This window comes from Tachypleus tridentatus, chromosome 10 (assembly GCF_004210375.1).
Source record: "Tachypleus tridentatus isolate NWPU-2018 chromosome 10, ASM421037v1, whole genome shotgun sequence".
Classification (NCBI taxonomy): Eukaryota; Metazoa; Arthropoda; class Merostomata; order Xiphosura; family Limulidae; genus Tachypleus; species Tachypleus tridentatus.
The window spans coordinates 129,629,508-129,654,447 of NC_134834.1; the positions used below are offsets into that span (position 1 = coordinate 129,629,508).

At 33.5% G+C, this 24,940-nt stretch overlaps 1 long non-coding RNA gene across 2 annotated transcripts; it reads right to left on the reverse strand.

Annotated features, from left to right (window-relative positions):
- Positions 1-3,065: 3,065 nt before the first annotated feature.
- On the reverse strand, positions 3,066-22,183 carry LOC143228216 (uncharacterized). 2 transcript variants are annotated; one of them, XR_013015263.1, is made up of 4 exons: positions 21,649-22,183; positions 10,785-10,901; positions 6,144-6,368; positions 3,066-3,376 (listed from the first exon to the last, which is right to left on the reverse strand). It is a non-coding gene; the product is annotated as an uncharacterized LOC143228216 (long non-coding RNA). The 2 variants fall into 2 exon arrangements; XR_013015264.1 differs by having other exon boundaries at positions 21,592-22,183.
- Positions 22,184-24,940: the final 2,757 nt, after the last annotated feature.

Consider the following 24,940-nt stretch of genomic DNA (forward strand, 5'->3'; position numbering starts at 1 on the left):
AACAGAAGTATTGTCTTAACAGAAACTACGTTTAATCTGAATGGGAAAACAGAAGTATTATTTAAATTGACGAAGCAAAGTGAAAAAGACTGAAAAGAAACGCCCTCATAGAAGGGAATAATAGTTGACCACTATATGAAAGTTTACATTCGAAGTGTCAAACGTAACTTAGTAAAAATCATGTTGAATGAACTCGAAAGTGTTAAGCAAATTTTGGCTTATTCTTATTATACAAAAGTGTTAAGCAAATTTTGATTTATTCTTATTATAGTAGGATTCCTCTGAATGTAAACTACGTGATTAACCAAGTCATCGTGCACATGAATTGGTTCATAGATCATTCAACGATAAAGAGGGTGTGTGGGGAAGGATTTTGTTTGGAAATTTCGCACAAAGCTACTCGAGGGCTATCTGTGCTAGCCGTCCCTAATTTAGCAGTGTAAGACTAGAGGGAAGGCAGGTAGTCATCACCACCCACCGCCAACTCTTGGGCTACTCTTTACCAACGAATAGTGGGATTGACCGTCACATTATACACCCCCACGGCTGGGAGGGCGAGCATGTTTAGCGCGACGCGGGCGCGAACCCGCGACCCTCGGATTACGAGTCGCACGCCTTACGCGCTAGGCGTGGGGAAGGAGGTTAAAGGTAAACGAAAAGAAACTAGTAAGTCTATGTTAATAAACTATGAGAAATACTAATAATTATAATAAAGGGAATTTAATTGACAGCTTGTGTACTAATTAATCTCAGTTTTTAAAAAGATTAAGAGTATTTAGTAGTTGTGTTTGTTTGTACTAGAGGGCTATCAATGCTAACCGTCCCTAATTTAGCAGTGAGGGAAGGCAGCTTGTCATCACCATCCACCGCCAACTCTTGGGATACTTTTTTACCAACGAATAGTTGGATTGACCGTCACATATAACGCCCCCACGGCTGAAAAGGCGAGCATGTTTGGTGTGACGGGGATTCGAACCTGAGACCCTCAAGTGATGAGTCGAGCGCCTTAACCACCCGGCAATGCCGAGCCTTGGTAGTTGTGACATTCCAGTTTCTTCCGAACACAGTATACTTTCTATAAGCAATTCTTTCATAATCGTACTTTCAATTGGCCTTCTTTAAAACTTGATCTTGTTTTCATTTAGACTAAATGTAAATTTATGTATTTTAATAAAACAATTATATTTCTGATAACGAAAAACATGTTAAAGAATTTTATCTTTTCGCAATCATAATTGTTATTTTCAGTAAATATATGATTTCAGATAGGTTAATCAAACTGCTAATGTGAATTTATAAAATTCTTTTAAGCACATAAGCAGATGAAAACATTGAAATTAAAAATGTTGTTACCTTCCTGATCTAGGGTTAGGTTCGCCTCTACGATATCAACATGTCCAGGAAACTCCAATTCCAACGTTTCTTGCTTTACATATAAAAGTGATTTAGACTGATCATCTCTGTTGTTTTTTTAAGGCCATTATTTCCCTAAGTGGTTCTAACTGAGGCTTACTGATACAACTTTTAAGTGCAGGTTGTGGGGGTGCTTTTCGTTTTTTATTAACATTAGACACGCTTGATGTTGAGGATACACTGCCCGAATTAGAATTGGTCGACTGACATTCTATGTTTTTACTTGATATACGGGTGTCTTCTTTTCTGGGAATTTCTTCTTGTGGAAATAACTGTACGTGTTTATTACTACTTTCAGAACGACTGTTTCTTTTTTCAATAAACGGTTCTGGAAATTTATGTTCTTTGAGTTCACTGACGTAAGATGCCTCATGATAGCCACTAGAGTCAGAGCTGCGTCGTGAGTGGAGGAAGTTATCACCATTCTTTATTTGTGAGTTTAATCTTGGTTTACCAACCTCATACACACCATTCTTTATTTTCTGGGTTGGTGGAGGAGGAGCTGGTGTTTTTTTCAATTTTGGCTTTATCGTCAGGGCAGTCCTTACCTGATCAATTTGGTAGCTATCAAAATTCTGAGGGTCTTTTCGACTGCTAACATTTCTACTACTAACATTGCTGTAACTTATCAAGCTCTGTAAAGAAATATTATTTATTGTATTAGGTAAATGACATTTTAAAACGCAAAATAACACTTATCACCAACATTATTCACTAAAAATTAATTACAAAAAGTGGAACTTAGTATCAACAACTCACTTTTAGGCTTGGTGTTTTTTTTTTAGTAATTCAGGAACTCCTTTCTCCTTTCCATCATCTTCTCTTGGAGAATAAGTAAGTAAATCAGTAACAGAGAAATGCATGTTTGCTTTAATACCTGTTGTTGAAAATCCAAATGGACAATTTGCTAATAATTTGAACGAGGATGCCCAATATTAAGTAGTAATACACACACACACAAAGTGGTTCAATCCATAAAGTATTTGGTTTTAAAATGTATTAATCTTTGATCAAGTGATCAAATAGTAACAAGGACATCCATTAGTAAAATATTAAATGAAGCAACGAAGTTATAATGCTGTTAGAATGACTTTTAAGCCTTCATTCTACTAAAATAAATAAATATTGAAAGGTAAGATCTGTATAACAAAACCACATTTTTTATAAAAACTACCCTGAAGTGAATTTTTTTTTCAGTTAATCGTTATACAGGTGTAAGACTTGAAATGAACGATGCTTATGCAAATTACTCACCTGGATCGATATTATTAGAATATGCAAAAGAAAATAGACTGACAGCTGGTCTAGTAAAATGATGGTTGTGATTCCATAGTGTACGTTGTTAAATGACTCGTGTATTTAAGAGCTTCAATAAAGTTGAACTACAATGAAAGTTCATTCACTATTCTGTTCTGGAAGGTGTGGAATGCACAATCTCGTACTAAAATGTGAAAGTTGTACTGAAGTGATTTTATGTTTCTAAGCTCAAAACTACATAGTGGGCTATTTGTGTTTGCGAGTTAGTTTTCTCGCACAAATAATCTGCAAGCTTAATGCTAAGCCACCAAGAAATAGTGGCTGAGATATTAAACTTGTACAGTACTGTAGAGAAATTAAGATCTTAACAACTTTGTAGGGAGGAGAAAATTTTTTATTCAAACGAAAAATGTATACAATAGAATTATGAAAAGAAACAGTACTGTCAGTCAGTACTAGCTTATAATAAATATAACTTACTTCGTTTGGACAGCAGGCTTATCTCTGTACTTCCATAACTAGCTAAGCTCACGTTCAAGTCTAGAGAAATGTTCGGTTGGCTAGGCCGCACCAAGTGGTAGTCTTTGCTTTCTAGATTTTTATTTGAACATATTGTATATTTCACTTCAGTCAGTGTCATTTTAGGGTTGACTCTCAAAACCGCTGGCTGATTTCTTGGGAGTTTAACTTGAAGCCTAAAGGTTTGCTGCATCAAGAGATAAACAAACAAAAACATTTACGAAAGTCTAAAACAATTTTGTAAAGTCAAATATTTTTATCTAATTAATACAACATTAATAGTAGCTCTTTAGTATTCTCTCTCTCTCTCTCCTTTATTTGTATACCTCTTTATTGTTTGTGAAGATACCTTTCCACGTGTAAAGAAAGATAACCACTTCATTTTTACCATTTATGTTGAAAAAGCCTAATATCGTCAGAGATAATATTTTCACTATCTGAAGGTTGGCATCAGAAACCTAACCAACTTGGAGACAGTATTCTTTCTGGATTTAAAGCTTCACATGAGCAGCCTAAACAGACCGGCTTACTAAATCTGAAGGAAGACTTGAATAACCTAAATATATGGGATGTACTATGCTTACTAATCACGTTAGAGATAATATTTTCATTATGTCTGAAGCTAGACATCAGAAGCCTAATGAACTTAAAGACAGTATTTTTCCTAGAGTTCAAGCTATACTTGAGTAACTAGATCAGATGGGAATACCAGTCTTAATAGATCTAAATCTGGACTTGAATGGCCTAGCCAGATGGAGAATACCATTCCTATTAGATCTGAAGATAAGACTTGAATAGTCTAACCAGATGGGGATATACCATTCCTATTAGATCTAAAGATAAGACTTGAATAGTCTAACCAGATGGGGATATACCATTCCTATTAGATCTAAAGATAAGACTTGAATAGTCTAACCAGATGGGGATATACCATTCCTATTAGTTCTAAAGATAAGACTTGAGTAGCCTGACCAGTCTGGGAGGAAAGATATCATTCTCAATGTGTGTAAAGTTAGACTTTAGTGGATAACAATATAAACTTAGTTTAAAACTAAGTTGCACAGATCTAACAAGGTCGGGCAAAGCTTGGTTACTGCGTTCTAAGCTAGACTGCAGAATTCCATCAGTTATCAGGCTAACATTCATACATCATTTTAAATTTCAATTCACTAATACGTAAAATTAGACCTGCAACTTAGTTGTGGTAAAACTGTTTTTTTCTTATGAGATATATGTATTTTTATTGAACAGTAGAACTTAAGATGTTCGTGATACCGAATCTTTGTTAACCTGAAGATGGCCTAAGGAAATCAAAACGTTGTTCTCTACTTTATCTTAATAAAGGTTTTAATACTCCTACCAGCTATCTTGAAAGACATTAAAACTGAGATGACCATCTCAGTAGCGGGCAACATCCATCGCTACATGCAAGTAACAATAATTTGTTATTCTTGGCCAGTGTTGATCTAATTTATAATTTCCAAAATAAAAAGTCCGGATAATGAAGCAGGTCACACATACGTTTTCAGAAGTCTATTACTGTAAAAAGATGGATAAATTGTAAGACAGAAGGGTTTGTTTTTAGTCTGTATTGGTTAGGATTGCGGTTCTGCACATTAAAGAAAAGTAATTTCTAATTGGTTATCGGCCATTTATTACGCACCAATGGAAAGACTGATGAACTAAAATGTTATATTTACTTAGAAACACCTAAAAGTTTCTCATTACACTAATTTTTTCTGAAAAAATTGTTCAGAAGTGAAATTCTACGAAATTTTAGTAGAGGTGGCAATAGTGTATTTCTGTCGTCGAGCCTTTTTTTTCTTTCTAAATCACAGATTATTTTAAATCTTATCCTGTTGGTAATTACATGAAAGTGCAGATAAAATAAGCAGTTGGGTTCATTACGAACTTTGTAAAAATTGTGTACGTTTGGAAAGCAGTCATCTTCCCACAACTGTCTGCAGGCAATGAAGGGTGATATAGATGTGGGACATTGTGGGCTTGAGTAGCCACATCTATTATTTTAATTCATATTGCTATTTCTTCATGTGAGACTGGCAAATAGAGGTTAAGACATCAGTCTTTAGATGGTGTATCCCCATGGCAATATGGGTTCTACTTCCGTAGTCACCTCCAAAACCTAGGATACATTTTTATATCCCACATTATGGCCTGTACCCTGGGATCCTTTCAAATATCGCAGTGTTTTTTTATTTTTGTTTCAGCTTGATTTTGTTTATAAAAAAAGACACACACGGATGCAAATAAATGTGCAAAACGGCTACTTTTTTATTTTTAAAGGAAATAATTCCAAAGTGTTATTTATCTGCTACACTCATTTTCAGTTCTATTTATTTAACTCATATTATAGCGGTGGAAGAGCTATTGTTATAGTTCCGAGAAATTTTAACACCTGCCGAAAGTAGAATAGCTGGAAAATTGCATCATATTACATGATGCATTTTAACCTTCAACCTAACTAATTTTTTACCTCTAAAATACTTTCTACATACAATAGACCAAACAGGCAAGTCAGATATTTTTATATTTTATTTCCTAATTTTAAACTCTAAAGCACAGAGAGCACAACTGGTCGGCAATATTCACTTTTTGAAGGCGCTACACTGAATAGTAGAATTGACTGTAACTCGCATAACGTACCTACAGCTGAAAGTGCGATGTTTGTTTAGTGGAAGAACGTCTCGAACCAAAGACCTTCAGATATATTGATCACATTTTCACATTTTATAATTCCGTGTAACTGTAATAAGTAATACACGCGTCTTGCAGGTTCGATGCAATCTACTGATTATTATTATTATTATGAAGACAAGCGGAATTATACACATCTATATAATTATTGAACAAATAATCTACAAACTTCATATTCTTTTTCATAAATACTCCGTTTTTTATCAATATATTTATATATTAACATGAACTTACATTACCTCAAATGGCTGAATGGGCATTTTATGTAGTTTCTTTACTACAGGCTCCGCGACGGAAGACTTAGACACAATAAAGATGATATGGATGTCTAATACACCAATTGGAGTGTAAGGCTTCTATATAGAATTTCCTTTCCCGAATCTGTGAGAACTTGGATTACGTGACCACCTGGAGTGATGTTTTTGGCTGTTGTCACCTGCACCAGAAGGTCCATCATGGGCGTCCTTTAACGTGAATCAATCAAGTATATTCCTTTTTAATCATTAAAGAACTACTTAATACTGAATAAAATTCACTGTATGATTAAATAGTGATTTACTGATATTCAGTAAAACGGACAGCGAAGAATTTGTGGCGAAATAAGAAATTGAAATGTTGTAATTTTAATGTTTCTCTCATGTTAGCAAAGGTTATTCAGAAAGATAAAATATTAGGTTAAATACCTTTTTTACGGCTTTGCGTTTATTTGCATTTCATCTAATTTCTTGTTGATTTTTCTAAACATCTGACGAAAATCTTTTTGGTTGTAGTTAATATTATACACCAAAAATTAAAATAGTTATTGGGCGAAGTATTCCCATGACGATTGGTATGGGTATTAAAACTTTAATTAAAATAACGTTCAGAACAATGTTTCGATCTTTCTAGGTTACCTTCATTTTTACTTCAAGTGAGCCTCTCGTCATCATGAATTCCCGGGCGAAGTATTTATAGCCAGTTTTTAAACTTTTGTTTGTTCGTCGTAAACAACTAAAGAATTGTTTGTCAGATAAAACAATATTTTGGATACAGATTACAAACAGAATACACAGTCGAATTAAGCTCATTCGGTCCCAAAGGCTACTCAGACTTTAGAACTAAAGTTTAAACCTACTCATTAAACGTTCTGATAACGGGCTCAAAGTTTCACAAACTGGATAAGTAAATATACAAAAATTTTTAAAGTAATCAGTTCGTTATAATAATTTCCATAAACTTCAGAAAAGTTAATTACTAACATACCAAACAAACGATATCTCGATATGAAGTATTCGAAATTTTTTTATTTTTTTTATTTTACTAAATCATTAAAAACACTGGCTTTCCCAAGAATCTTTAAATAAGTCATACTGGGAAAACCGTTCAACAGTAAAGATATTGGTTTGTTACACGTGCAGGAAGTGTCTAAAGCTTTTTGCACACAATCACCAAGTTCAACATGTGTATCATGAGTTGCACACAAAATGTTCAGTTTGCCAAGAGTTTGCAACATTGCACGAATAATCGTGGATACGATGACTTAATTCATTCTTCGTCGCAACATTAATTACGTAACCAGTGACCTTTTGTGTGTGTGTGTGTTTAATGTATAAATAAACAGCGTAGTACCTGGGGAATGCGAAGACTGGCTGTTAGGGATTCTCCTCCCAATCCACCGCCTGAGGAATGCTTTATCTCGTACGTTGATTGCATAGAACGCTTCCTGTCATTTTAAATCTATTAAATCAATTATAAATCGTCTTATGCGTAAGGTTGATGCTGCTGATAACATAATCTGGATACCACGTGTACCCGTACAGAGGAGTCGAAATAGGAAAAACTACAACACGCATTTCACTTTCTCTTTCGTATTCTCTATTTCACTTCAGGATGTTCCCAACATTCGTGGGGTTCTTATACATGTGGGCAGATGATTAAACTTAGAACATTAAAAAAACTTCCTATAGAGTTTCCATAAAACAACTATTTCATCAAAATTAATTGTGCAAGAGCATACGGCCACGAGTGATCATAGTGAGTGATGTAAGGTGTTAACGGCAACCAGAAGAGAGTCACAATTGATGGGTCCTACAGTCAGATCATTAGCTGATGCCGTTTGTTTTTCTCATTATTTTTTGTTGGAATTTATACGTGGAACACCATCATAAGATAAACAAAATATAGACTTCATTTAATGATTTTAAGCACATTTAACATATGTAAACTTCAATAGATGAAGGATATGCATATAACAATATAACGGAATAACGCAATAATTATGCAAGTTACTTTTCAAATCTTAGTTTTACAAATAATGAGTTGCTAAATAAATTGATAAACTGAAGTATTAAGATTACTACTCGAAAATATCTACAAATTATTCTCCAGAAAGATATACTACTTATGAAGGCTAGAGCTTCTGAACATTTTATCTTTACAAACATTGTAGTATCGGATGTCAGCGGCATCAAATTCTCTCCAACCTCACAGAAATACATTTATAACAGTTATAACTGTTCTTTAAGATCGTTTTACCACTTAATATCTTAAGATTATACTATCCAACAAACATTTGTTCACCATTACTAGACACAAATCTAGCAGACTTACCCATTCCATAGTAATCAGTTTTTTTTAATTATCTTATAGCTTTACAACTTAAGATGACACTGTGGAATAAACCTGTTCACCATTACTATATAGGAAAAAAATAACGGGCATCTCAGCTTTAAGGTTATATTAAACATCTTTTACTCTTTATTCAAAGACAGGACAGAATATACTGAATGAGAAAGTTCTTCATAAACATCCTGGCGATCCTTAGACCATCCTGAATTTTCTAAGTGCTAACCTTGACAGCAAAAAAACTCTAGTACTGCAGTTTATGAGAAAATTGTCACATGACTCGCCAAGCTGGTGGTAAAGCAGGTCATATTTGTATCTATTAATATTAAAGATAAGTCGAATTGCGGTTAGTTTGTTTAGTAAACAATAGTTGTCCTTTATTCAAGACTATTGTATGTAAATACTATAGAAATAAGTCATTCAATCTACTTCTAACAGTTTTCGAGGGAATAATTCGAACATTGTTATTGTATAACTTTGGTAAACTTATATAAAACAAAACAATACCATCTTTCCAAATGACAAATGTGAAATGTAGAGGTTTTCAAGTGTAGAAACACTGTATAGTCCTTGCCAAGTAAGTTAAACTATTTTACTCAAGTCACTTTTATCCATACATTTTCACCTTGGTTTGTCTATAAACAAGTACACTTTGATTTGTTCGTCAGCTGACTGATAAAAACATCCAACACCCTCACTCTATGTTCAAAATAAATAAAACTCCATCCACGAGTCAAAAGTACAACTCTCCAAACAACCCATCTCCATTTGACTATATATATATAGTTATTTATCCATCCATCCTACAGTTAGGTCTGTCAACACAGTTATCTATTTATATTTCTCTCTGTCATTCTACTTTCTTTATACAGGGTGTCTCAAAAGTCCATATTCTTAGTCAGAATTAATTATTAATCTTTATTGTAACAAATGTTTAAATTACATGCCATAAACTTGCGTACACGTCATACGCACTTTGTCGATCTGTATATTCACACATTATAAATATAGACAAAACAACATTAATTATACATAAAAGAACAGTCATGATACAAATTTTTGAGACATTCTGTGTAACTACCCATCCTTTTATCTGTCAGTATATATTTACCTCTATTTCTGCCTGTGCACTGTCAGGTGACTAGTTATATGGTCTGTTTTGTAAATGCCTAATACTGAAGTAAATGCCCAAAATACTCATAATATCAATAAGGTGTACGTTCAATCCAAATGTGATGTGGCATGCATTGAGCAAACCAATACGCTACAGGACAGTACAATCCACTGTTCCACTACAGTTGCTTCAAGATACTGTCTTGGAGATGAATCACGTGCTTCATCGAACTCAAACCTGGTGACTGTGATGAGCATGCCCATCAATCCATCTGATAAAAACTTATTTATTTTTTATGAAACTTCTAGCTAGTTGGGAATGGTAGAGGCACGCGTTAGCATCGTTAGAAGAAAGAAAGAAAAAAAGTGAAAATAAAAATGAGTTAAGATAATTTTGGTTTAGTAGTTGTTACTTGTTTCCAAGTATTTTGAACAACTTACCTTCTGAAATTACCAACTGCTTCGTAACCAGACATTCAGGGAGTTAATTTAATTAAAAAATAGATGTGTAGGAAGAAAATTAAAATCTTGTGTGTATGTGTATGTGTGTGTGCGCGCGCGCGAGGGAATGTGTACCATAAGAGGTTCAGGACTTGACCTGGGGCCTTGGAATCTCCTGGATTAATTTTATACATCCTCCTGCTTGACTTGATAGTAAATATCCTAATTTGGATGTATTTTTACGGGGAAATATTTAGAAATGGGTGGGCCTGAGCTCCACCACTTCCTACGCCACTGAAGAACGTTCATCGGTCTTTAGGTAACTGGTAATACTATGCTGTTAGTTTTTAGATTCGTAAACACAAGTATATAGGAACCCTTTGATTACGTTTGTTTCATACTTCCGAGAGCATATTGCGATATATCCTATCAAATTTCCTAATATTTTAAGTTTGTAACATGAAATATTTGTACAAAAATTAGGTAATAAAACCAATGCCATAATCAATTGAGAACAACAGTTTTTACTTGTATCACACAAACAAACAAATGTTTAGTACACCTCAAAGTTGAAAAATACTCCAAATACCTTTTTAAATATAATTATTATCAATTGATATTGCAACATAACGCACTCCATGGCATTTTAAATTTAAAATTATTTGGTCTTTGAATACAGAATGAAATACTTTTCAAATGCTCCTATTCTCGTGCTCCCTTACCTTCTTTCCACAGTCATTCGGACTTTTCTTCCATTAGGAAGATTTATGTCAAGATCCATAAGGCCTTCTAGCAGTTCATTAATAGCACAGTCCTCGCCTGAAGTTGACACTGGAGCGCTATTTAGAAGTTAATTGAATGTTAATATGTATCAAATTCATGATATTTTCCAACAACATCGATATGCAGTTCTCTTTCTTAACACGAATATATTTTAATATACAAATAACAATAACTTATAATAAACGTGTTTTACAAATAATGACATATACACATTTCACAAACTTTCAAACAATACTAAGTCTTGTATCTGGTCTGGAATTGAATATTTTATCAACAGTCACGAGGAGCGAATTAATTCGTTCTTGATACATCTGTACAATTCTCTTGACGGCTAGCTAGCTTGAAGCACGTAAAATTTCACCGACGACAATATCTAATGTTCTCCTGCAGATGCTAACGATTGAAGTTAATGCAGTGAAGTTAAACGGTTTGTAATGTTCGAAATTTATAAACGCTTCCGGTAAAATTCTGCAGCTTTCCGATTATTAAGTACTAATCACAATAAGTGCTTTCGAGGCTTGTTCGACCAAGGTTCACCTATCGAAAGCACTAGGATTATAGGGTTTCTATTTCATTTTTAACAATATTCGAAGATGCGTTAGTACTTTCGTAAAACATATATCGTTGATTCTTACTCTCGAAAATCTTCAAATTTAAGGAACAGGAGGAATGTGCGCAAAACACATCCAACATCAATATGTCACATACATCAAATTGAAACAAACATGAATATGAAAATAAATCTATAACAGTAAATGCGTTGTAATAGAAACATATTTTAACAATATGAGAAAATACTTCGTAAATAACATTAACGTGAGGTTATTTCTAGGGTGAACAAGATTAAAAGTGCTTTATATTTCTTGCTTAATGTAGTAACTGATGTCATGAAAGTAAACTATAACTTCTTTAAATATTATTTAAACAAAATATATACAACAAACACTGAGTTCAACAACCAGTTGTTGTTCATGCAATTAAATGATATACACACACCGGCCTGACTAGCACTAGTATTATCGAAAGGCCTCATCAGCCATGGATTATCAGCTATATTATGTGGTTTACACATTACATTATTCTTTAATTTTGTACGCAAGGTCTTATACTGATTAAATACCAAGTTAAGTGTTTGATTGCTCGGTTTTTGCAAGTTAAATGCGCAAACCACCAACTGGTAATGTGTCTGTTTTTGCACATTTTACATCGTTTTGTGGTTTAGTTTATACTAGTAAATATAATAAACACGGTTACTATAAAATTAACACCGTTACTTGGTTTAGATTACATTAGCAAGTATAATATACATACTTATATATATATAATAACCATAAAATTCTTACATGGTTCTTTTAAAAATACTACAATTGTTACGAAAAACTAAGATTCACGTAGTTTCGACTTACGGCTCTTCCAGCGTAAGAAAAGTTTATGATAAGCCACGCATAAAAGTGTTTTATATTTCAATTAAAGTACCATTTTCACATCTATTCAGTACAATCAAATGTTACATTTTAAACGGGATGAAAAAATTGCTCAGATAAAAAAAAAAAAAAAGCCGCGATTTTCACAAAATCCATAACGTTTATCAGAACTTAATGCCACTAGATGCCGATAATTCCCTTCAATCTTGCAGGCCACGTTCACTCTTTCTTGCAACAAAAAAACGAAATTGAATTCGGCTGTCAAGAGAATACTGAAAGCATGGAAGTCCTCTTACAAAATACTTTATTTTACAAATATGAGCTTTTGGCCTCTAATTATTCTCCTGATGTTCTAACTCTATTTACTAAATTTCAATGGATTGACTTCGACTTTCATAACACAAACATACAGTCGTAGGACTTATTTTTGATTTTTGAAGATCCACCTGTACCAATAACAACAACAAAAAAAAAGAACGAATCTTCGTGACATTAAGGTTTATATGTAGGCCAAAAAAGAACGTGGTCATCCTGGTCGTGGTAACGTTTAAGAAGTTCACAATGCCAGTATTATTCGAAATATTTGTGTAAAAGAACCAAGCTTTCGTCACTACAATATAGGTACAATAGCTTCATATATAACGCAGGCCTGCAATGGCGTTATTGTCTTGAAAGTTTTACGTTTTACAATAATACCTATACTATGAATCAAAAAACGAAATCCATTTTTTCCCCCATCACGTATACATTTTTCACAAAATGTTATAACGCAATACTTAAAAGACCACAACACGTAGTTTTGAGGCTAAAAGACGTAGATTTCACTCACACAAAATCAGGATGAATGAGGATACATATTCATCTGACATCACTGTTCTTCCCTTTGGTTTGTTTGTATATTTGTTAACATGCATAATAACAAAAAAAATGTTCATTGTGGTAAACGAAATAATAATAATTCGATATAAGTGAGTTTTTCTTCCATATTTGCGTATAATCTTTAAGTGTTAGAAAAAAAATAATGTTCGAAATCTGCGTAGCTTAATTATGAGGAATCCGTTATTAATGCCAAAACAAACTTTATGAAGTTTAAATTCGCAGGCCTGTGTAATTATTTTGAGCTTGATAAAAACACGTACAGAAGGTATAATACGTAATAATGCAACAGCCATGGTTCTGTTACAATGGTCGCAATTAATTTTTACAGTTTTACAGATACAGTATTATTTTACGTTTCAACATGATATAGCAACACCATGGTTGTCACAACAGTCACTGTTAATTTGTAGTTATAACAAGTAAAACATATATCGCAAAATTCGATATATAATAACAGCGCCACGATTCTACCAATAGTCATTGTCAACTTTTTGTTTGACTGGTATGGAATATATCATCCAGTTTGATACTTTACAGCAAAACCATATTATTATAACAATATATACTATTCATTTATCCAACGTGGCAATTAAAAAAAAAATTATTTAATACAACTTTTCAAAATTGAAACAGCAGCATTTAAACACTATTTTAAATCAGTTGATTTAGATATTCCCACGACGTTTATTGTTCACCAACTTGATTTGTTACTTTCTCCAATTAAGAAAAACAAATCAAGCAGTCGATCATTTCATTCAGTCATATGATGATGAATATAAGCCAGACTGTAAGAAAGTAACTCGGTACACGTTGCCTCAGAAGCCGAATAACTTTCATTCACTTGCAAGAATTGACTGATTTCTATCCTCAGATAATAGTTTTTCTGGTCACCCCTTGTTTACTAGTTAATCCTTAAAAGGAAAACTACTAATGCATAAGAAAATCAAATTTAATAATTGCAGCTCTTTATTACATTATTTAACAATATTTCAGACAAATCTCTAAACTGGGTAAGTAAGCATTTACACTAGCATGAAACAGACATCAAAGCTCTTTTTTGATGACGAGAAACCCACTTAAAGTAAAAGTGGTTTCAGAACGGCTGGTATGGGTATTAACACTTACTAATAAAGCAGAGAACAATATTTCGACCTTCCTAGGTCATCTTCAGGTTAACAAAAAGTTGTAGCTACGATTTTCCCGTTTGCGTTTTCCTCTAGAAATTTTCTTTTGTGTGCTAACTGGAAAAAAAAATTTCCATACAAAGCAGTATTAAAGCTATTCGCTACGATATTATTATTATACATCGTGCCAGTTTAACGAGAATGCACCTACTGTAGAACGTTGAACCTGGGAAAAGAAACAAGCCTTTTATATGGTACGGATCCAGACTCCATTCTCTTTAGCATGGCTTGAATCATAATCACAGTATTTAAAATAATTGTTTTTGTATTTTTATTTCATTCTAAAATAGTATCATATGTATCATATAACTGCGTTAACCACATTCAGTGTTTAAAATAAAACATAGAAAATTGCTTATGTACTAACAACCCACATGTCTGAATAGTTTTCTAATCAAACTTACACTGGTTCTGCCACTCTGAGCATGTACAAAATCACGTTGTGACTGCACACAATAAATATGATAAATGACGTCTTTGTACCTTCGGGAGCTAACAGAAGAAAACATTCCTCATTTACAAACTACATCATCACTTTATGCACACCTCAATTTCAAATTTTATATGTGAAACAAGAACTTATAAAAATAAACTAACATAAAAGCCAAGTGAAGTAACAACACTGTATAAAGCAATCAACAGAGGCGAAGTAAACTTGTTAATTTTTTACCGACACGAGTACTTTATAAAATATTTTAAACAATACTATTCAGTTGTAACATTTGGTTCACAAAACTCTGTAGTGGTAGCAGTAGTCCAGTCATGGTTTCTAGGACTGATCTCGTACAAGAAAGTAGATGTAACACTTTTGACTATTCAAGGCTGCTCCTTTTTTCAGTAATAGGTGCATGCAACATTCAAATTAGCAATATTAGTAACTGAAATTGTCAAGGGAAAAAAAACCGAACCTTTCTAAAAGCGATGTTTGATATACCAGAGTATGTTATTTACATAATAGACAATGATTGGGTAAAGATTTAGCCAACGATCTTACTGTAAATAAGAACATCGGACCAAAAACAATTGAATAATCAAAGAAGGCGTCTATTCTTCACAGGTGAATCAAACTTTGAATTGTTTGGTAACATTTAACGACAGTTTGATGGTGGAAAGCAGAACGGTAACAGCCAATGCAAAGCATATAAGATGAAGCATTTTCGGCAACATTTCAGCCAACAGTGTCAGTGAGCTATACAAAACTGATGGCATACTGGCTGCTGCTAAGTACAGGTACATTCTAATAAAACATTTCATTGCCTCAGAAACACAAATTATTAGTGAGAAATTCATAATTCATCATAATTATGATATCAAGCATTCATCAAACGTAGTGAAACAACATTTCGACTATAAAAGCCGATGAAACAATCAAGGCTTGGCACACAAAACCCTGATGTAATTTTATTTTTAGGATATGCGTCTTACACAAAAACTGCGTATTAAAAGGCGATCAAACACTTGTGCGCATTGTTGGGAGTACAACAGAGCAATTGTAATATCCCAAATTGATAAACTATATGGCAGCACACAAAAAGAATAGGATGACTTACTTATCTATGCAAACCAATGGGTTTATTGCATTGTATATTTACTGTTCTTTTGTTTTTATGTACTGATATTTTATATCATTTATAAATTAGCCACGAACTTGCAATTACTCAATTTTTGTGGCTTTGCATCACCTGTGTATGTATAATCACATACGCTCAATGAGTGAAAACAACTCAACTTCGTTTTTAATAAAACGTTAAAAAAAAACAAAACTAGTGAAGAATATGCACTTACTGAGAGCGTGGTTATTTAACTGTAGGTTCCTCGATCACATTGTAACCTTCCTTGTGGTTTAACATCTTGTTGATCAAGCACTGGAAATCAATTCAACCCAACGTTCATATACGAAGAAAATTACTGTACAAAAAGCACATCAAATGTTTATTCTGAATAAATTTGGTATTCAAAAACCAGGCACAAAACTGAGGTCTATACTATGTAAAAACTACACTGACAAACACCACACCAACATTATTTATAAAATACAATGTGATAACTGCCACGACTTCTATATTGGAGAAACAAGTAGGAAAATGGAAACCAGATACAAAGAACATAAAAAGTCACCTTCACACGTTTTCGAGCACTGCAAGTCAAATAAACACAACATAACCATAGAAAACACTCAAATACTAAATAAAGAAACAAACATAAACAAACGCAAAATTAAAGAAGTCTTACTTACACAACAACTCAAGCCTAAAATAAACCAATACAGAGGAACACCTTTATACCTATATTAATATATATAATCAAACATCTAAGGACGCCCTCTACATTCCCACACTCAATTACACAACCCCCTTCAAACATGCGGTCAGCTATCGGTCAGTTACCTCTTTCTTTCTTTGTGAACCTGACGATGACCGAAGAAGGTCTAAACGTTGTTCGCTCCTCTACATAAAAAAAACAACAAACAATTCAATCCATACCAGCCGTTTTTTGTATATATAACTTCTATAATCGTGCCGCACGCTTTTTCAAACAAAATACAGGTTATACTGGACCTGTTACAACACTCAAATTGGAATTGGCATTCGATACCTAGTGGGTTGGGAAGTTTTTGCTTTTTTATTTGTAGTTACGTACAAAGCTACATCATGGACTATCTATATTGTGCCTCCTACAGGTATCGAAACCCGGTTTCTAGCGCTATAAGTCCGCTGTGCTATTGTTAACATCCAATCCACTTCTAGGTTTCATGTTCAGGTCAAGATTGATAAGTTATTGTTAATTAATTAAATGATTTCAACTGTCATACAATCATCACTACAAGCGTCAGAAAGAAAGAAAACAAAGAAATATCAGATTTAAGTTTAAAACGAAGTAATAAACAAAAATAAGTGACGTGACGGTGAAACAATTTTGTAAAAAATACGGCCAAGCCATAAAACAATCATGAGCAGAAAAATATTAAAGTGATGACTTTCCAAACAAGATTTTGTAATAAATAAAAGTATTCTCACAACAACGTTTTCCATTGTCTAACTAGGTCTTGAGATTTTAAGTATGGCTTAAGATTACACTATATAACATAAATTTTGTTCCTGAATTGTATGTGTTATTTCTTAATTGCTTATGTTATAAAAGTGCAGAAAATGGCCATAATTCCATTCAAATTTTGCTTTTCTAACCTGGATGATGAATTAGAAATTAACCTATTTTCTATGTAAAAACGGGCAAACTTACAAAGTTTCATTTACACAAGTTCTGAATAAAACAACATATGAATCAAGATTTACATGAATTTATACTAAAGGTATACAAAAATAAACAAATATGTTTAGAAGTGAGTAGTTTTTAGAGATTTGCGACTGTAATGTAAATCACTTTCACATATCAGCTTCCAAATATGTTTTCCCATCATGTTTTCGTTATATCTCGGTGGAAGCGCTCGCCTTGTCTGAGTATGCTCCCATGTTCTCCTTGAATTTATCAAGATGAGTGTCAAGGATATGGATTTTCCGGTACATCCTGTAGCCCATTTTGCCGTAGTTCTTCACCAGAGCTTCAACCAATTCCACATAATTTTTGGCCTTGTGATTGCCCAAGAAACTCCGAACCACTGCGACAAAGCTGCCCCAAGCTTTGTTTTCCTCCCTACTGAGCTTCTAGGGGAATTCTGTGCACTCCAGGATCTTCTTTATTTGTGGTCCAAGGAAGACACCAGCTTTGACCTTTGCCAAACAGCTTAGGGAAGAAGTCTCGAAGGTACTTGAAGGCTGTAAACTCCTTATCAAGAGCTGTAACAAATTGTTTCATAAACCCAATTTTATGTGCAATGGTGGCTCACACTTGACATTGTGACTCTTCACAGAGAATTCGGTCCGTTGTGGCCAGTGCTTCCTGTTGTAGTGCACTGCACTGTCCCTGCTTTCTCAAAAGCAAAAATAACAGGGAAACTTGGTAAAGAATCCTATGTATTCACTTAGGCAGCTAGAACTAAACAGAAGTGGTGAGTGGCGAGCCCCTGTATATATATAGTACTATGGAAAGTTCTAGAAAATTATAAAAGGTTCTTGAAAATTCTCGTAAGTTCTACAAAATTCTAAAAAATTCTTGTGAGATCGAGAAAATTCTCTATCAGCTACTCAGCACTGAATGTACCTGGAATGTTCTGGAAAATGGGTAAATTTGAAAATTTCATTACCCGGGTCACAAAAGCAAAGTTTGAAAAGTAAAATAGGTCTTTTCCATTTACTTTAGGCATAAGCAATTGGGAAATAACACTTTCTGCCCAGGAACAAATAAAAATTTTGTTACATAATGTTATGTACAGAACCGCTAAATCCTTATTAATTATATCTTTACTTTAAAAAAACAAAGAGAGTAGAATCAAGGATCAGAATAAAGACTTAAGATTAATCAGATATTTCCAGTATTTTACTACATAATCCGATTTCCTCTTTAAATATTTTCTCAAAACTTTTTTATTTTAAAATGTATTAAAAATACCTTTCCCCGTTACACAATCCAAAACCTAACATGAATTTTCATAGCGTTATCACAACTTTGACGTATTTTGGTTTCACTCATTAAATAACGTGGCCACCTTTTTTGACTTATTGTCTTTATACACTGACTAAACTTTGTAATCATTTTTATTGCAATTTTCTATTGAAAATAATTGTTTTGGTTTAACAAGTCGACTAAGACTAATTGGTCATTTCATTCAATAACTAATAATGACGAGGAATATTAATAACCTCTTCTCTCTCATATTATATATATGTGTGTGCGTTCGTATGTGAACTCTTGCTTTCTTCTTAATAGTTATTGTGATTTTTACGGGAAAGCAGTTTTATAATCACAACACGAGGATTAGTGATTGTGCCAGGTTGTCTAAGATCGTATCAATGAAGATAATTCTATATTCGTTTAGTTTGGTTTGTGCGATAATTCTGCAAATTACAAACATTTCCGGTGATGATATTCTAATTTTTATTTACTATTAGAGCGTTGTTCATGTAGTATAATTGTTTACCCCTAGTTCTTATACTTCCCAGCGCAAACCTTGTTTCGTGTAGAGGCATATTTAATTTTGAAGCGATTGCCTAGAGGGAAAAAACCGGTAAGTCTTGTGCTACTGTATACCAAAGAACAATGGGATTGACTGGCACATCATAGTCCCCTTTCCGACGGCTGAAAGTCGAGTGTCCTAACCACCAAGTCATAACAAACCCACTCCCTGGAGATTCCCATAATATTCAAAGTAACAGTTGTTCAGAAACAATAAACAAGAGCAAGTGAAACTAATTCGAGATAATTAAGAATGTGTGGTTTTCATCGTAATGGAAATGCTTTCTTAGTGTATTATTTACCTTCTGACACTGAATAAATGTCTTTTAATTGTTTCGAAATACTGTCAGTACGATCTCCAATGTGGAATGTTTGTTTCCGTTGAAAAAAAAAGAACGAGGATTTGTTTTTATTATTTACGTTTATCGCAATACGTGTTAATAACAAACAGGGCAAGATCGTTTATCTTGACTGTACACACGTTCAAACTTCACACAGATCTCGGTTCTGCACAATACTACTATCACAACTTCACCACGATCACAGTCTGCGTAAGACTACTCTCATAGTTTAAAATAATTTCTCAATACTACAATCTCACGTTTTTAATTTCACGCACTTTTGAAACCAACCATCTATGGGTTTACACACCACAAATTTCGCAATAGTAGTAAAAAAAAGGTAACACAAGAGATGATTTAACAAAACATTTCCAAAACTCGGTGTACATAACTTGACCAAAATGGTAAGTATTTAGAAAATAATCTTCAAATAAATTAATCGCTACAAAAACTTATATTTTGAGAAACGAAATGTTAAATCACAGATCAAAACGGCAATTTTGCTGACACTGAAGTTACGGAACAACAAAAGCATTTAATTAAATTTGCCTCAGATAAGACAAAATATTTAATTTTCCACATGTTCTTTATATTGGAATACTAAAGATAATGTTTTATCAAACTGATTGTTCAAACATAATTATGCTCGAGACCAAAACAACAAAAGATCAACAACATATGGCCCAAATAAGTGACAAAAGCTTAAATAGCAATGAAACTCACGTCTGAAATTCATCAGTAAACGAAAGTGAGCGGAATACTGTATTTTTCAAATTTTCTTTAAACATTCCTGAGTCGCGTTTTTAATCTTGCACAATGTAGGAGCAACCTTGAGCGGAAGACAATGATGAAATGTTAGGGAATGTATGTAAACGTTAGCTTCCAGTTTCTTCCAACCGAATGCACGGAACATGTAATTTTATAGAACACTACCAAGGCCAACATTTTTTATGCTACAGCAGATATACTGGCAATATTAAGCATATTTTGTTCTATAGCAAAAACTTCGTGAAAATGTAAATCAGGAAGTTAAACTGTTATACATTAATATTGTAGAAAAACGAAAACTGTCACAGAAAATGAATTTAACTTTGCATATACTAAATACAATAAAATCACGAAAATATTTAATTATGCAACAAAGGTATGGTGAATTATGAATTTTACAGGCTTGAAATGATTCTGAAAATTTCATTGATCTAGATTCGATTAGTGATAAATGTTGTGTAGATTAAAAATACCTGGGTAAACAAACATTTTTTAACCTAATACTTTGTTTTCCGTACAGAAACACCTTTCTCTCCCATCCTCTTATTCCTCAACGAAAACTTGTTTCAAGTCAATACGTAGTTGAAAAGTTGTAAGTGTAACATCGAAATTGATAAAATGTTTGACAAACAGCGAAAAAAAAACATCAGTCGGCGAAGTTGCTTTCTCAATGTTTACACATATTTTGCGTGTCTGTGTATGCTCTGTTACTACACACACCCTAGCACATTGTGTAATCTTCTGTGTTATATTTCTCCAAGTTCATAGCTTCAAATTCATCATTTAAGAACAAAATATAACAGATGAAGCTCGGCACTATTCAATTTTCTGATTTATATTTAATACTTAAAATGATTACGAGACCAATGTAATCTAATAAAAACTAAGATTAAAAGTAACACAAGTCAGTCAAATTGTGTGATAAACACGAAATTGTCATCTCCAACCAAGTTGCTATTAATTTTACATTATATTGGAAATTCTGATGTGTTACATTTCGCACTATATTTAAAAGTAAGTTTTTAGAACTATTACAAATAGCATATTGTTTCTAAACAAAAGTTACCTTTCTGCACTTACATTTGGAGAGTAAACAGCAATACCCATAATGCTGCAAACATTTTTCCTTAAACTCACCAATAAATAGTCATTCTATCGAAACAGCCATTACCAACGATAACCATGTTAACAAACGTACGATCTCGCGACTTATTTTCTAAACTAAACAATACACGAATCCGTTTACAGATATCAAAAACCAGATGCTGATAGCGGCACAGCTGGTCAGGTTCCGTGCAGGTTACGTGGCCAGGTTTCACAAACTAAGGTGTTCTTCGATCTCTTTACGTGGATATAAATAAAAATACGTGCTTATTCCGAGTCATTTTTGTAATGTAATCCTGTCAGTTTGACCAAACTATTTAATTACCACGAAACGAAATGCTGAATTTAACTAATTCATTCATATTTTAGTTTTCTCTTTCTTTATTGACACTTTTCTCTCTCTCTCTCTCTCTCTCATGATCTAAGACAGAGTGTTCCTAGAAACTTTTTATACTATTACTCATTGCTATTATTCTACTATTTTCGGAGTTACTCCTCTGTTCAATTTCTTCAAACAAGTACAAAAATATTTCATTTTTGAATAAATCGTTGTTATTCAGGACACTGAAATCCCACACCATCTGCAAAAAAATAAACATGTGAAGTGTGTGTATATCAGTTAGAAACTAAAATAAATCGTTTTCCGAACATTACTCATGGGTTTATATGCATACCCGAAACATCAGTTATCTTCAGATTCACGTAAAGCTTGTGAAAAGGCAGCAGTTCGAATAAATTTATTTTTATTTTTTAAACCGCAAAATCTTCCTACTTCTTTATAATATAGATAAATATTAAAATCAGCAAAGTGTGACAAAACTATTTTCTAAATAGTAACTGTAACTGTGTAAAACTAATAAGAAATAAAGTGGGTTGTCTTGATCCTAATAATAAACAGTGATTTTTCTGATCTCTTAAAGAAACGAAAATGACAGATTACCAGGAGTTTCTAAAACGAAATGGTTCTAAAATGTACTGGATATCTTTATTCAGTTTCAAAATTAACTACTTATTTATGTGATATCAAAAGTAAACAAAAAAACATTAAACCAAAACCAAAAAGAACCCTGTACCAATATGATGGCATCTGTACTGGCCTTTAAGATGGGATGAAGTTGTGTGGTCTTTAGGTACACTGATAATAAACAGATATCCAACAATGATACGAAGAATTCTATTATGCTACACTCTAAAATTAACGCAAAGAGTCTAAATGCAGTATCTCGTAATCCATGGATCATCCACGTCACAAATCGTTTGAAATGACACATGTACGAGAGAAACCTAACACGTATCAATTTGCACATGCGTTTGTGCAACCCCTTGAGACTAAGTGTCCAAGCCACATGGTATGGTTTATCCTTACCGGATTTCGTGTAAGGATACTCGAGGACTATCAGTGCTGGTCGTCCCTAATTTTGAAGTGAGAGTTTTTGTTTGTTTAGATTTTCGCACAAAGCTACACGAGGGAAAGACAGCTAGTCAGCAGCACCCACCGCCAACTCTTAGGCTACTCTTTTACCAATGAGTAGTAGAATTGAGCGTAACATAGCGTACCCATAGCAGAAGGGGCGAGCATGTTTCGTGCGATGGGGATTCGAACCTGCGACCATCAGATTACTAGTCGAGAACCCTAACAACCTGGCTATGCCAGGCCAACCAACTGATACAATCTGACCATTTTCTGTATGCAGGCATAGTATGGTATAAGTTTATGTTAACCCATCAAAAAATGAGAATATAGTAGTTAGTGTTTTTTTTATGACCACGTAATTAACTTACATATATAGTGACAATGTTTCATCATTGTGTTTCAGAAACATGCAGTTTATTTAAATACAAAAACTCTATTTAACTGATATGTATTACTCCATATTTACAATAAACTATTTTAAATATATTATAAACACATAGATAACGACAGATCTTCCCATAAACCTTAAATATATTGTAAATACGCACACAGCGACAATGTGTTATAATTAACTTTTATTTTAATAAAGGTTTCCGTAAATATACTATAAATGTTACACGTTTAAGTGCAATAAAACTGCCATTTTATTATAAGTAGATTAAAACGATGGTTTTCTGGACACAATGTACTCTATGCTGCGTACGCGTATAGTGTATGTTGATTATAGTGCATGTGTGATGAGTAATAAATTAATCATTTAAAGATTGTGTACAGAGCTTTCAAATTTAAGTAATTAAAGTGCAACGTAAATATGTAGAGTTTATAATTATATATATTCTGTATTATACTTACAGTCTAATAGAATACATTTAGCATCTGTAAATGTGAATATTGATTATTATAAAATTATTATATCAGGCCATCTCATAAGTAATGTCCGAAAATTTAATACAGAAAATGCGTCATCATCATTTCTGTCTTTGTAAAAGGCTTTAATGATGAAAATATGTCGTAAAATGTTTATAAAAATGTTCAGACAAATAAAAGAAACTAGCCCGACTCCACTTTCTCAAATCATTAATCAAATAAACCCTTATGAAGATGGATGTGCCTGAGGAGCACATTAGGCGTATAATGCTTTACAAGTTTTTAAAAGAGGCAATAGTACAGCAGAAACTACACAAAATATTCAAGGTGTTTATGATGGGGAGTCTTTCAATGAAAGAAAATGTCAAAGGTGATTTCAGAAGTTCAGATCAGGTGACTACAGCTTAAGTGTTGTGCCACGTTCATGTCGTCCTGTTGACTCTAATGATGACTTGCTGCCGGGTGCACTTGATAAAGATTGTGCTCTCACAGTTGAAGAACTAGCACAGAAGTTTAATTCAATCCATTCAACAGTTCACCGTCATCTGCAGCAGCTTGAAAAGGTGTCAAAACTTGGAAAATGGGTCCTCCATGATTTGACAGAAGCCAACATTAGAGCAAGAGTGGATATTTGCACTTCTCTGTACTCTCGTGAACGAAACTCACCTTTTTTGGATAGGCTAGTGACTGGAGATGAAAAATATGCGTTTTATAAAAATTTTAAGCGCTTCAAACAATGGCTCAGTGCAGGTAAACTGGCTAAAGCACAACCCAAAATTGTTCTCCACCCTAGGAAAGTATTGCTGGTGTGATCCACTTTTAGTTGCTGCCACTCAGTGTAACGATTACATCAGACTTCTATTATCAACAGTTAGAGCGCTTGAATGTTGCACTGAAAGAAAAGAGGCCTGCTTTTGTCAACTGTAAAAGTGTTGATTTACATCAGGATAATGCAAGACCTCATACAGCAAGGATCACATCTGCAAAGATTGAAAAGCTAGACTGGGAAAAACTTCCACATCCTCCTTATTCTCCAGACCTTGC